A 15,304-nucleotide genomic window follows, 5' to 3' on the forward strand; every position below is an offset into this window, starting at 1 on the left:
ACATATCTTATTCATCAAATAAAGAAGGTAACCCAGCCTTCTTGGAGCTTACGATACAGTCGCAAATACAGTTCCTTGTCATTGAATTATTGGCTAGATCGGTGTTAGTAAAGATGAATGACAGGGGTAGTAGGAGCACAGACCAAGGAGACGGCCCTAGCACAAAGGAGGAAGGTCTCATTGAGAAAATCATCCCTAAACTGAGCTTTTAAATTAAATAATATTTAACAAGCAAGAGAGGGAGACAAGAAGAGTGCTCCAAAAGAGAGATTAGTGTGTTTGACAGACCAGAATCAAGTGTTAGGACTGGAGAGAACCAAGGTCAGGGAGGCATGAGATAACCCTGGAGAGACTGGCAGAGGCCAGATCATGCGAGGTCCTCTAGAGCACATGAAGAATTTGGGGTTAAGGAAAAGCCACTGAAGGATATGAAGCAGGAGGAATATGATCGCATTTCCATTTTTATAATGGAACTTTGACAACGAAATGGAAAATAGATCTGAAGGGTCAAGACTAAGCGTAGGAAGGTCAGTTAAGAACCTTTGCAATGATCCAAAAAAGGGGGATCATGTCTTGGACTAAGCTGGTAACAACAAGGTAGAGAGAATTGTGTGAATCTACAAATATTTAAGACCAGGCGCAGTGGCGCACACCTGTAATCCCAGGACTTTGAGAGGCCAAGGCTGGGAGGATCACTTCAGCCCAGAAGTTTGAGGCTGCAGTAAGCCATGATCACACCACTGCACTCCAGCCTGGGTGACAGAGTGAGACACTGTCTCAAAAAATAAATAAATAAATAAAATAGAATAAAAAAAAATTTCAGAGGTATGAGTGACTAGGGTTGGAGAAAGATTGGATATGCAGCAGTGAGGGAAAGAGAGAACACAAGAATGATTCCAAGTTTCTGGTTTGAGCGACTGGGTATATGATGAGGATACTTAGTAAGAGTATGATCGAACCATAGAAGCAGCAGGTTTGAGGGGGAAAATAATGAGGTGAGTCTTGGAGATGCTAAGCCTGAGGTGCCTGTGGCAGAGGGAGCTAACTGTCCTCCCAATAATCATTCTGAGGGGCTGCGGGTTATGTGTGCTGTAGACACTCAGCTCACCTGAGTCTCTCTCTCCAACTTTCTATTAGGCAGTGCCACATGGTTGCTTTGCAATACCAAAGACAATACACAATATAATGGCTCGGATAAGACTGAAGTGTATTTCTCTTGCACAGCATAGTCCTGAGTTTCTGGCCATTCCAGGGAGAGCAGGTGAGAAGGTGCAAAGAACCTTGGCCTTACAAGCCAGTTGGACAAACTTCATCCCTGTCATTTCCCTTGGGTCATTTTAATAGATTTACTTAATTTCTTATTATTCTATCACTGGGTTGATAATGCCTAGGGCCTTCTATTTTTCATTTTCACAATAGAACATCCCAGGTTTTAACTGACTACTCAGTCACCCAGGTGATACCACGTTGCCTAACTTAGCTTGCAACTAGGTATGGCCACATAGGTCAAGTATACAAGTGCCAGGCATGACTACTGGGTCACTTTCTTTGTTTTTGTTTTTGTTTTTGTTTTTTTCTTTTTTCTTTTTTGAAATGGAGTCTTGCTCTGTCACCCAGCCTGGAGTGCAATGGCGCGATCTCGGCTCACTGCAACCTCCGCCTCCCAGGCTTAAGTGATTCTCCCACCTCAGCCTCCTGAGTAGCTAGGACTACAGGCACCTGCCATCATGCCTGGCTAATTTTTGTATTTGTTTAGTTGAGACGGGGTTTCACCATGTTGGCCAGGCTGGTCTCGAACTCCTGACCTCAGGTGATCCACCCGCCTCAGCCTCCCAAAGTGCCGGGATTATAGGCATGAGCCACCGCGCCCGGCCTACTGGGTCACTTTCTTAAGAGAAAGCGGATTGCCTTCAACTTCCTCTCCCACTTTGAACATGCTGGAAACAGTGCATTCAAGACAGCTTTCTCTGTGTGGAAAAGGATAATACTTTAAATGGTAAAGTCACAAGACAGAAAAAAAAAAACTAAATCTCTGGGCAACTTCATGGACCCACTTGGCCTCCCTGGAAAGCCCAGGAAATCTGGACTATGGTGTGAAAGAAAAATAAACTTGTCTTAATTTGAACCATTGTACTGTGTATTCTCTTTGGTACGGCAAAGGAGTCAAGAAGAGCTACCTAGTAGAAAGTTGGAGGAGAGGCTCATGAGAGTTGGAGAGTCTGCAGCCTTCAAAAGGCCCTTGAAGTTGTGACATGTAGACAGATTGTCTAGACAAGGGGAAAAATAGAGAAAGGAGAGACTTGGTCAAAACCTTAAGGACTCCAACAAGGTGTCAGGGACCAAACCCCAAGCTAACGAAGTAAACTGACAAGTGAACCAAGAGGCAAGCAGACCCCAGGAGAAGGTGGTGCTCCAGAACAGAGTGATCACATGCTAGCGAGGGGGCTCACAAGATGAGCACCTGTAAGATTTAGTGCCTTGCAGCTCTTTAGTGACCCTGGAGAACAATTTCAGAGGCATTGGTAAAGGACAGAAGCCACATCCAAGTGGACTGCAAAGTACCTGCAGTGATGACTATGACACGGTCATTCAGAAAGTGTGGCTGGAAACAGACAGAAAGAGGTAGTAAATCAAGAGATTATGGCAGGAACATCGTTTTTAAGATGGGAGCAGTTTGGCCATGTTTAAGTGCTAATGAGAAAGGAGAGTATGCATGCAATCTGTAGTTCCAGATCACAAGGCGGTGAGAAAGAATGGGATGATCTAGTGATCCAAAGTGGAGGAACTGGCCACAGAGAGGGTAAAAAAGATCACTTCTATCTTAACAGAGGGGAAGAAGTTTATCCAACTACATATCCACTCCTCTAATCTGAGTGCAGATTAACAACTTCTTTTTTTAAACTTTTATTTTAGGTTTAGGAGTACACCTGCAGATTGATTATATAGGTAAATTGCGTGTCACAGCAGTTTGGTGTACAATTATTTCACTACCTAGGTAATAAGAATAGTACCCAATGGGGCTTTTTCAAACCATACCCTCCTTCCGCCTTCCACCCTACAGCAGCCCCCAGTGTCTGTCATTCTCTTATTTGTGTCCATGTGTGTACTCAATGTTCAGCCCCCACTTATAAGTGAGAACATGCAGCATTTGGTTTTCTGCTCTTGCGTTAGTTCACTTAGGATAATGGTCTCCAGCCCCATCCATGTTGCTGCAAAGGACATGAGCTCATTCTTTTTTATGGCTGCATAGTATTCCATGGTGTATATATACCACATTTTCTTTATCCAGTCTACCATGGACGGGCATTTAGGTTGATTCTATGTCTTTGCTATTATGAATAGTGCTGCAATAAACATACACATGCATGTGTCTTTATGGTAGCACTATTTATATTCCTTTGAGTATATACCCAGCAATGGGATTGCTGAGTTGAATGGTAATTCTGTTTTAAGTTATTTGAGAAATGGCCATACTGCTTTTCACAATGGCTGAAGTAATTTACATTCCTAATAGCAGTGTATAAGCAACAACCTTTTTTTAATCATCACTTTAGACAAGCTAGTTACCAAATCAGTCAAGTGGAACTAATAAGAGTTTTTGAACAAACATTTATAATAGTAAACTCTCTCTTATAGAATTTTGAAAACACCCTAATCAGTGGATGCTGGATGCTGAAACTGTCCACATTTTATTATCTATACTAATGTGTATAGGCAAAATGCATGCCATTCCCAATTCGACATTTAGATTAAGAGCCTCTTGAAGGCAAGAATTTGATAGTTTTTATTTGACTCCCGAGTACTTCATAGGTGCTCAATAAATATTTCAGGATTCAGTTAAAAACTAGAGACTTTACAAAGCTTTTTTTTTTTTTTTTTTTTTTTTGAGATGTAGTTTTGCTCTTGTCACCCAAGCTGGAGTGCAATGGCACGATCTCAGCTCACTGCAACCTCTGCCTCCCAGGTTCAAGATATTCTCCTGCCTCAGCCTCCCAAGTAGCTGGGATTACAGGCACATGCCACCATGACCAGCTAATTTTTATATTTTTAGTAGAGACAGGGTTTCACCATGTTGGCCAGGCTGGTCTCGAACTCCTGACCACAGGTGATCCACCTGCCTCGGCCTCCCAAAGTGCTGGGATTACAGGCGTGAGCCACCGAGCCCAGCCAATTATTTTTCTTTACCAAAGAATTCATCACGGGGTGACTTCAAATAGTCAGCAACCCTGGTGCATTTAAAATTTAATATAAACTTACATTCAAATTTGGGATATAAACTTGGCATTTTGAATTGTTAGCATTTGAATTATATGAATTATTACCATGGAATCTAGCCATTATGATGTTTTAGGGGCATATCTGTTAAGTAAAATCAAGAACCCAGAGCCTTTCTAGTCAGTGATAAAAGGTATAAGATTGAAAAAGATAGCAGTCAAAGAAATATTTCTGAAATTTCCAAAGCTAGGGATGGAGGGAAGATGCAAAGAACCCCAACCTGACCAGCCAGTTGGATAAGCCTTATACCTGTGCCTCGAGTCATTTTAATAGTTTCTCTTAATTTCTTATCATTTATCGTGGGTTGACAAAGTCCAGGGCCCACCTATTTGTCTTGCCCCTGGAGTGAATTTCTTTTTGAGGCCAAGAAGTGATTAGGGGAAGGAAATATGGTGCCAGTTTTTACTCAAGCTCTAAAAGTCACCCTGCCATGCCTTTGGTTTCTGAATTATTAGTCTATTCACACTCTTTGCCCCCTGTCAGGAGATGGAACTAAGACACACTGACAGTTCCTGGAGAGCCGTGTTTCTCTCTTCTGGGTCACTGCAAGTCACCCTCAAGAACACAGCTCGGACGATGTGGTTGATGGGAACCCCAGCCTTCTGTCTTTATCTGCCTTCGGGAACAGAATAGGCAAGTGGCTGGGAGCATTAAAACATCACTTCTAGAGAATCACCATCCAGTCCAGTCCCATCATTTTGTAAACAAGGACACTGTGCCCCAAGATGGGCAAGCAATTTGCCCAAGGTCATGCAGCCGCGTCAGCAGCAGGCTGAGGCTGGGATCCGAACTCCTGACTCCTGGGACAAGGTTTCCCCTGGAGATCTCCAAATTAACACAATAACCCCTTTTCAAGTATTTGGTTCCAGCCATTTCTACCTTTCCTACATGTCTCTAAGAGGAGAAGAATGTACACATTCCTATCCAGAGGCTCTATGTTTTTCTAAGATAAGTATTCAGTTGGGGCAGAATCTGTCCCTGAGTGACATGTACTTTCCATTTTTCCATCTTACTGTTTTCTACAAAAGTCCCCAGGAGGTCACGGAGACTGGAGAACTTGCCTCAGAGCTCTGCCTTCCTTATTAGCATCTTCACAGCACCCCTACTCCCTCTCCTAAAAACATTACTCCCGAATATCTAACCTGCCTGGCTCCTTTCCCATTTTGCAATTTTATCCTCTCAAAGCAAAGCATCTAAGCCTGTGAGGTCTGCACAGTCCAAAGGCACACATTGGCCAGGGAGTCAAGACAGTCCTTGAAAGTGGCCTCCGAACTTGGAAGCAGGAACCACACCTTTAGGGCCCCTTTGTGCCTTTCAGGCCCTTTCAAACGTGCATACACAGATAAATATGCACGTACATACATAAACAAGCATGCATGTATGCAAACTCACACTTGAAAATGTGTATATACACAAAAGCATACACACACGTATGCAACGCACACACGCACGCACGCGCGCGCGCGCACACACACACACACACACACACGGGACAGCCAAAAAGCCAAAACAAAACAAAAAAAAGGCCCATGCAGGAAAGGAGAAAATGTCCCCTTTCTATCTGGATGCTGCCTCCGGCGAAAGCATTCCTAAATACGATAGGTTAAATATATTGCTGCCGTTACACTCTACAAGAAACACATTCCATAAAAACGAAGGTGCTGTAAATTATACAAATATGATGCTAACAAGCCAGGAAACGCGCTGCTAATGAGGTCAGCTACAGAACTCCCGCAGCGCTGCAAATCATATGCCAATCCAGCATATGAGGTACAAGAACGGCATTGGGTCAGCATTTTCTGAGTGTGTTTGTAACCTGCTGTTTGGTGTATGGTTACACAGGTAGATAAAAAGCCTCCACTTCTCCCCCCAGTGGCACCCCCACAACTTTGTTTATGTGTCAAATATCCAAGTCACCAGACGAGCACACTCTGCATTAATGTACCTATTATGCCTATTGTTCTGCTCAGAGTAGAGAATTAGTCACTCAGATGTGTAAATATCGGTTACAGTTTTGAAGCATGCAAGCTTTGTGTTCCTATCAGCCCCATTCCTGGAGGAATTATGCATGCTGTTGGCACCGGGTTTTGTACACACTGTATTTGCTAAAGCTCTAAAAATCAAATAAACATGTTCTCGGCTCCTGAATTATTAGTCCATTCGCCATCTTTCCCCGTTAGGGGGGGAAACAATAAACACACCAAAATATGGCATTTAGGAACTGCGACAAGATTTCTGCGTGGCATTTACAAGTTGGAGAACAATTGAAACACCCTTCCTCTGCCTTTGTCAGCAGCCTTCAGCACAGAGAGCCGAGACGGCTTTGAAATCCCTCCTGACCTCTTAGCAAATGAGATCTTTACCTAGGGTCAATGTTCAGGCTCCATTTCCAGACAGGTGTCAGACATGGGGTTCGGTGCTGCTCCCAGGGATGAGCCAGGGAGGGACTCAAGAATCTAGGCATTACCAGGCGTTACCAGCTGGGCCGTATAGCAAGACTCCATCTCTACAAAAAGAATTTAAAAACAGTATTAGCCTGAAGTGGTGGTACACACCTACAGCCCCTGCTATTCAAGAGGCTAAGGCAGGATTGTTTGAGCCAAGGAGTTTAAGGCTGTAGTGAATTATGATCATGCCACTGCAATCCAGCCTCGGTGGACAGAGCAAGACTCTGTCTCTTAAAAAAAAAAAAAAGGAAAAATAAAAGAATCTAGGCATCAAAGAAACCCGCTCCACCCAAATTCAGAGGCTACAGCCACATCTACCAATAGCAGCCTGACTCCCCCCTCTTAGAGTTCTCTAACTCTGTACTCCCTGCCCGAGGTTGGGATTAGCAAAGTCACATGATACAGTTTAAAAGACATTGTTCAAAATGGTTAGATTCACTCCATAAACCAAAGAACCCCCAGACTAGCAACTATTTGGAAGAAAAGAGGGCTGCCAGTTTCATAGGCCAATCCCATCGTTTCTTGGCGCATTTTTTTCCAATACTAAGATCCAGGGCAATTAAGGTTTAAAGCCATTGAGGGTGAATGAATAGAAAAGTTGAGAAGTTTATAGTGAGATGCTCAAAAGGATATAAGTGAACATTTAGCAGATAAATATGATCACAAAAATATCTCCTACCTCCCCCAACGCTAAGCAAGGTATTTATGGTACAGCTTAAGTTTAGAGCCAACATCAGGGGTGGGGGGTATTTTTCTGAACCGCCTGGCCTAGCCCTAGTCTCAGACACCTGTTTATACTCCATCTCAAAGGTTTTATTGAGTCTGTGTTCTCCCCAGTCTAGGGGCCCTGCCGTGGATCTATTTGTACACACACATCACAGGTTTTGGAAATAACTTCAGCACATAAATGCCATTATTTCCAACACAGTTGGTGTAAACCATATTTACTACCCAAACACTCAGCTAAAAATTGAGCTGCAAGGAAACAGTCGCAGCCGCAGCAACAACAACAACAACAAAGAAATCAGTGACAGCTACAAACCACAACCACAAATCAAACACATTCGTACAGTGGCCTTGAGGTGGGAAGCACAAAACGAAGGCGTAGCAAGATGGCAGGCAGCAGTGGCGGCGCTCCACACGCTGGAAGGAAAATTCGATTAGTAATTCCCTACTCTAAATTAAATACAGACAGTGTGTGGGGAGCACACAGGGATGTACAAAGGAGTGGGATAGGCGCAGAGGGAGGGGGACACAGTGAGAGAAGCACTAGTTTTTTCTCACTACCATAAAATCTCAACGGTCTGTGTGGTTACTACGAGGAAATCTCAGGGTCTATACAGAAAGTGCTGGGACTGTCACTGATATTCAACAGCCACCTAATATCCAGCATCGTCCAAACAAGAGGGGACATCCAACAGGCAGCATCTCTGCAAGTCAAGGCTCTCCCCATGCCCTGGAAGTGGGAATTGTCTTGCTTGTTACTCCAGTGAAGAAAGAGAAGAGGCCACAACATCAAAGCCACGCCCATATCCCAAGTGGGAATTTTCATTCATTCCTTTTTTTGTTTTTTTTTGACAAGCATTCACTAAGCACCTGTTTGGTAAACAGTAAAAACGATGTGTTTGGCACTGTAAAGGACAGAAATATAGGTAAGACCTTATAGTCTAATAGAGAAATAAGAAACATTCATAAGCTCAGCACAGTGACTCACACCTGTAGCCCCAGTACTTTGGAAGGCCAAGATGGGAGGATGGTTTGAGCCCAAGAGTTCAAGACCAGCCTGGGCAACATAGCAAGACCCATCTCTACAAAAATACAAAATAATCAGCTGGGTGTAGTGGCATGCACCTGTAGTCCTGGCTACTTGGGAGGCTGAGGTGGGAGGATCACTTGAACCCAGGAGGTCGAGGCTACAGTGAGCAGGGATCACGCTGCTGCACTCCAGCCTGATCAACAGAGTGAGACCCCGTCTCAAAAAATAAATTAATTAAATTAAATTAAAATAAAGGAAAATTATTTTAAGCAAAAAAGAAAATGACGGTTAAGTAGAAAAAAATGATAATAGCTTTTTTTAAACTGTCAAAAAAAGCAGTATATGATTGACAACCCAAGAAGAGAATGATGTGAGCTGTAACTCCTGACTGAGTCCCAGGTAAAGAGGGACTACTATAGGCTGGGGGCAATCCAGGAAGGTTTCAGGAGGAAGTGGACCTTGAAAGTAGACTGAACTGAGCTGGACAGAACAGAGTCAGGAGGAGCAGACTCAATGCAGGAAAATTATAGGTGTGAAGAGCCAGGAGATGGGAACAAACATAGGCTGTTTGGGAAGTCTAAAGCGACCGTATTGAAGGATGTGCAGATTTGTAAAGGGGAAGGGAGGCAGATAAAGTTGGAAAGGTTGTTTGTTTCTGCTGAACATTAACCAAGCTAATAACGTTGAAGATTTGATCATAGTTGAAAATTACCTGTAATAAACACTAGGCAGTCTTCAGTAGAAGATAACCCTTATTCCTATATTCCTCATGTGTTTTCACAGAGGGAGAGGGAGTCACTGCAGAAGCAGGTACAGGACTGTGTGCAGGAGGATGGAGGCGTCTGTCTCCAGCCTGTGTGAGTCCATCGTGAACCCTCGAGCACTGGGGTCTTTCATGCCACCTCCCTCCTGGAAAGCACTAAGGCAGCGTAGTATACTTACCAACCGCCTCTGCCTCCTGTCAGGCAAAATGCGTGTTCAGGGGAGGGCAGGTGAGGGCCAATGGAAGAGGGAGACAGAGAGATATGGTTCTTCCAGGCCAGGCAGAAGGTACTTGAACTCGGTAGGAAGGTCGGCTGTTTGTAACGGGAATGAGTTGACAATCGCCATCACCTAGAACAGACAAAGTGTGAAATATGCATTTTTCTCTTTCGTTTTACACCATTTTTATGAGACCTCTGTGTAGATGCAGCAAGCAAGCCCTTGGCTCAAGCCCTGCAGGGTTGGCAGATTTATTACTGAAGAAGAAAAAAAACGAAAACAGTTCAGCTGTCTGGCCAGGTAGAAGGGAGTATCTCCACTTGAAAGAAATAGACAAAAAAACACTTGCCGGGGTGGTGAGAAGGACCCTTGCCCTGCCCAAAGCTGCACACCCTCCACTGCAGCTAAAATCCGCCACTAATTCTTCAAATGGCTCTTATTTCCACCTCCAACCTGGCTACGAGAACCAAACTGCCTCTCCTGCAAGCCCCCTCACTGGCTCTCTTTGTACCAAGCCCTCTTGGTGCCTGTCCCAGCATGGTGTTGCCAGCCTGATGCGGATGTTGATCCTTCTGCCACCACCAAGGGGGTGGGCCCAGACCTGGAAAGTGCTCCCCAGCTGAGGCACCTGGTGGGACCTGGGTCTAGAGCAGCAAATCACCACAAATTCCAGCTCCTGGAAAGGCCTCCAGTCAGGAACTTGGAGCACCTCCTCTATCTCCTCTGACCTTTTCCGGGGCCCTATCCTACCCAGGGATCAGCCCAGAATCAGTTCAGCCTTGGGTCAAATACCCCATCTTATTTTCAGAAATAGTAAGGCTGTCAGAGTACCAAAAATGGCTGTTACAGTTTACAAAATGCCCTTTCACTCATATTATCACATTCAACCAACTTTTCATTTTAACAAACTTCATTCTTACCATGTGCCAGGTACCGTGCCAGGTACCAGGCATAGAAAGGGGTCATGATGACACAGCTCCAGCCCTCAGGACTCTCACAGACCAGTGGGCTGGCGTCTTAGTCCTCAGGCTGCTATAACAAAATACCCTAGACTGGGTGCCTTATAAATAACAGAAATTTACTGCTCACAGTTTGGAGGCTGGGAAGTCCAAGATGAAGGTGTCGGCAGATTCAGTGTCTACTGAGGTTTCCCACTGCTTCATAGATGGTGCCTTCTTTCTATCTTCATGCAGCGCAAGGCACAGAAGGGTTCCTTCAAGCCTCTTCTGTAAGGACATTGATCCTAGGCATGGGAGCTCTGTCATCGTCCAAAAAATCCTCACCTCCTAATACTATTGTACCAGGATTAGGTGTCAACATACAAATTTGGGGTTGGGAGGGGGGACACAAACATTCACACCCTAGCAGCTGGCTTCTCCCAGCCCCCACTCAGGTAGGTGCGATTTTCATACCTACTGCTTCCTGCTTCCTGTCCTCCCTTCCCCTCTCCAGCCCCTGCTTCCTGTCCTCCCTTCCCCTCTCCAGCCATCCTTGGAAGACACTTTTCCATCAGTTCTCTTCTCCCAGGAGCTCTATTGCTGCTCACCTTTATCAAAGGCCACACTCACCCAGAGGGGAAGAGGTAGATAAGAGAAAAGACACTTCCTACATCCCAGGACCTGAGCCTGGTGCCTTGTCCCTGGCTTCTTACTACTAGCCTTGTCTGGCCATGGAGAACTGGTTGGCTCTCCCCACTTCTGACTATACCTCCCAGTCCCCCAACCCTTGTCTGACCCCTAGAAACTGAGATCTTGAAGTCCCAGCTGGGGTTCCTTTTCTGAGACCATTGCAGACAAGGGAGGCTCAAGCCCTCACCGTACCTCTTATCCATCAGCCTTACCCCCAGCACCAGCCTATCCTGCACCACTGTCCTGCCAGACTCTACCTCCTTGCACCACACCCCTACCCTCTCTCCAGCCCCCAAAGAAGTGAGGGATGAGTGTTTGCAAGGTGCTGTGAGAAGGAAAGAACCCAAGTACTTCCCATCCACAAGAAGAAAGCAATTTTAATTGAAAAACAGAATCACAGATTACATGCAAATCTTTGTTGGCAAATTTCAATTACCGCCAAATTAAATGCATAGCTAAGCTAAGCATCTTCCGGACACTCCATTTAATGTTTTCTCGGGATGTGTCCACAGCAATCAGAGGCAGCATGATAGGTGTCCTCCTAAAGAATGACCCCCAGGGAAGAACTCCAGGATGCTCAAGCTCTAGCTGTGTGGCGCCCACATTTGGACCTTCAACAAGGTTATCTCAGCTGAGAAGTGGCCCAGGAGGGAAGAAAAGAGAAGAGTTCTTCCTGGCTTTACCCCTCCAGCCTCTTGTCCTTCAAACAAAAGCAGGCACCAGCAAGGGAAAAAAGAGGAAGTATTCTAATAGCAATAATACTAAAAATTACCCTCCAAAAAATTGCCTTGTCTTTTCCCTATTGTTTTACAAATGAGAAAACAGAGGCTAGAGCATGCCTTGAGCAAGCTCAGGCAGCTCGCTGCAGGGCCAGGACAGGAGCACAGGTTATCCATGCCCAGAAAAGGATTTCGTTCCTAGATCACCCAGTTAACCCTAAAGAACAGGGCGCACACTCTGCTGGGGCCTGGGAATGATGATGCTGTTTTTATTCAGCTCTTTTTCATTTCACTCTCATACTCTACTTTGTATTGGCAACTGTGTCGGGCACTTTGCTCCCTGCCACATGTCCCTCAATACAGTTCAACACACATACACTGGGTGCTTCGACACACCAGGCACTGTGCTAGACACTGGGACTAGAAGACCAGAAACCCAACCACTCGTGCATCCCACACAGCTGTAGGTCGTATCCTGCAAGCACTGTGTCTTGCTGTGAGAGTGAACACTACAATCACCACACCTGAGACTTTGGTTTTAAGCTAGTCTCTCCAAGCAGATTGTAAATGCCTTAAGGAAAGAACTGTGATCATTGATCTAAGCAACTCTACCCTCTAGGTCCAGCATCCTTTAGAACCTCCCATACTGTGCACTCACAGAAAGTAATACATATTGGAAAGAAATCTGTAAGATCATGGTAGTTGTTGCTCAAAAAACATGGGGATAGACATGTGAAGAAGCATCGCCCTGCATTAAGAGGTGCTCCTTGATGCCTTCCATCCAAACAGGAAGTTACTTATCACTACGAGATTGCTTTGATGCTGGCCAATACTCATGTCTCTAGAACACACCAAGGAGCATTCGCTTAGGCAACAGTCATGCCCATCACAGCACCTGTCTTGGCCTAGGGTACCCCTGCTCTGGCCTGGTGACAGACCCCGGCACCTTTTGGACACCTGGGTGTAGACAGCGTGAGAAGGAGGTGATCTGTAGGCCTAGCCCCAGAGTGGGAAGCCACACGGTTCAGGGAGCTGGAGCAGCTGCCCTCTCCAGGGCCCCCATCGTCAGTCTCATGAGATAAGCCAGGAAGAGTCTGACAGGCCAGGCTGCTGGAGAGAAAGAGAGTCCCCCTCAACAGGGCCTGGGGCTACCAGGGCCGCCTCTCACTCTGACTCCGCCTCTGCAGAGCATGTGGGTTCTCATGGCCTTATCTGCCAGATGGCTCCCGGAGGGGATGATTTATTAGGTGCAGAAAGCTCGCTGATAAATTTTACTGCAAGTCCCCAGCAGAAGACTGGGGGTAGCAACAGCCCGGCACAGGCAGCTCTAATGGAAAGTGCCGTCACCAAAGAGCAAAGTGTTATTTATGACTGTCTGTAATGCCGTTCGGGGGAAATTCATCATCGCCTCCCTGCTCCGTGCAGGCAGGGACAGCAGCACCGGGGGGTGGCGGGGGGAGCACAGGACAGGTGGGGAACAGTCAGAGCTTCTCTGGGAATCTGCCAGTGGAGAGCAAGGCCATATTTTCCCTGGGTGACCCAACTCCCCTTGTCAAGCATCGACCTACAATTCCCTTTACCTCCCCCTCTTTTCTCCCCTACACTATTCTCAACCCCCGCCCCACTTCTACCACCAAAACACAGAGAAGAGAGAAAAAGAATAATGTTTCGCTGTTCTGCATATAGAGTGCAGATTCTTGCATGTCAGCACGGGTGAGGGCAGTCCTGCCCAGAAGCAGAGATCTAGACCAAATGACCACCCAGTTCCTTTTAAGCTCCGAGCAAGAAAGGGGATGTTCTCCCATTTTGCAGTGGCTAAAGAAGGCAAGACAGTGACCCAGCTATGCTCACCCGCAGTCAGAGGCAAGGAACTCACGAGGCTGGAGTCCCAACTGGACCATGAAGCGTGTTCCCTGCCCCTTCAGCTGGATGGAGACATTTGGGGGGAAGCCCTGTCCTAGCCCACCTCACTCTCACCATGTCAACAGGTGAGGTCTTAATCCCTGTACTCTCTTGTAGCACATATGGAGTAGTCATGGATTGCTATCTGCCTTACATTGGAATTATTTATGTCTAAGTCTGTCTTTATTATCAAATTAAGTGCTCCTTGAGGGCAGGGGCTGTATCTTACTACTCATTTTTATATTCATCTCAGCAGTAAGCAAAGCTCCTGCATGCACGTGGTAGCCTTGATAAATGCGTGATAATAAAATTACACTGACAGGCTTAGGACATACTGGGGCTGTGGCCCCATGTGTTCGCAGTCATCTGTCACCATGCTGGTATTCACAGCAATTTAAAGGAGCTCATGCGCACCCGCCCGTCAATCAGCATGGTATAATGGAAAGATCACTGGATTAAGAGTCAGGAGGAATGGGTTCTAGTGTTCAGTAACCCCAGACATTTTTTTAATACATAACATGCGCCAAGTCAGATTTTGCCACTAGGGCATGATTAAACGTGGGCAGCTCAGCTTACTCCTGTATGGGTTGGCATTCTGCAGAGTAAAGGATGATAAAATCTGCTCATTCTAACTCATAGGATTCCTGTGGAAATATGAGTATGATGAGAAGCAGATCTGAGTTCTAGAAAGGGAGGGAACAGCTTGTATCAGATGGTTCTCTATTCCAAGAAATGTGCTAAAGGGCTCTGTGTGTGCCATCCCATTTAAATACCTTCACAATAATTCTGTGGCAGTAGATTTTATTATTATGCTTACAACATAAATTTGAAAACGGGGTGTCAACTGCTTCACTAACTGGCTGGATATCTTTGAGTCATTTTCCCTCTTGGGGCTTCTTATCTCATCTGTGCAATAAAGTTGTTGGACTAGATGCTTGATAAGGTCCCTTCAGGTTCAAATCCCTGTGAATCATCTAGTGATACTGTTGCCCAAGCAGCCCAGGCTATTCTAGCTCATGGGAAGGGTGGGATGTGATGGGTCACCAGCATTTACAAAAGCAATGAGCTATGTATGAAGGAGTCTACTCAACTTTTTGCTTGAAGATTTCACCCCAACAAGAAATATCAAAGAATGTAGTACTACAATACACTACAACTGTCTCCCGAGAAGAAAAGAATGTAACAACCTCAGGCCAGAAAGGAGGCAGACCAGAAGTCAGGGGACAGTAGGCATCTCAGGAGCCTGGTCTGGGTTGCCCACCCTCTGACCATTCTGATCTGGTGAGGGCATTGACAACAGTGCCACTGATGAGGCCCTATCGGTCTCTTTGCCAGCTCCCTGGCTAAAGTGTTTTTCAAGAATCATGACATATTAGATCAAGTAAATAACTTTATGGCCTCTAGTCCAAAAGATTTGCATGGAAACGGAGGACTTCTAACTCACAGGACTTCTGTAGAAACATGAATTTGGTGAGAAGCAGATCTGAGTTCTTGAAAGGGGGGAAACAGCTTGTATCAGATAATTCTCCAAGAAATATGCTAAAGGGCTCTGTGTGTGCCATCACACACACAAATCATTTTGTCTTAGGTAAAATG

At 45.5% G+C, this 15,304-nt stretch overlaps 1 long non-coding RNA gene across 1 annotated transcript in view; it reads right to left on the minus strand.

Annotated features, from left to right (window-relative positions):
* The window catches only part of LOC129491823 (uncharacterized), an 84,922-nt gene that overhangs the window by 53,382 nt on the left and 16,236 nt on the right, over window positions 1-15,304 (minus strand). Inside the window, exons 2-3 of the long non-coding RNA XR_008660635.2 lie at window positions 9,421-9,591; window positions 6,639-6,781 (exon numbers count right to left, since the gene is read on the minus strand). This is a non-coding gene — a long non-coding RNA (uncharacterized lncRNA). The remainder of the gene's footprint in view (window positions 1-6,638; window positions 6,782-9,420; window positions 9,592-15,304) is intronic.

The sequence above is a fragment of the Symphalangus syndactylus genome, chromosome 10, assembly GCF_028878055.3.
Source record: "Symphalangus syndactylus isolate Jambi chromosome 10, NHGRI_mSymSyn1-v2.1_pri, whole genome shotgun sequence".
NCBI lineage: Eukaryota > Metazoa > Chordata > Mammalia > Primates > Hylobatidae > Symphalangus > Symphalangus syndactylus.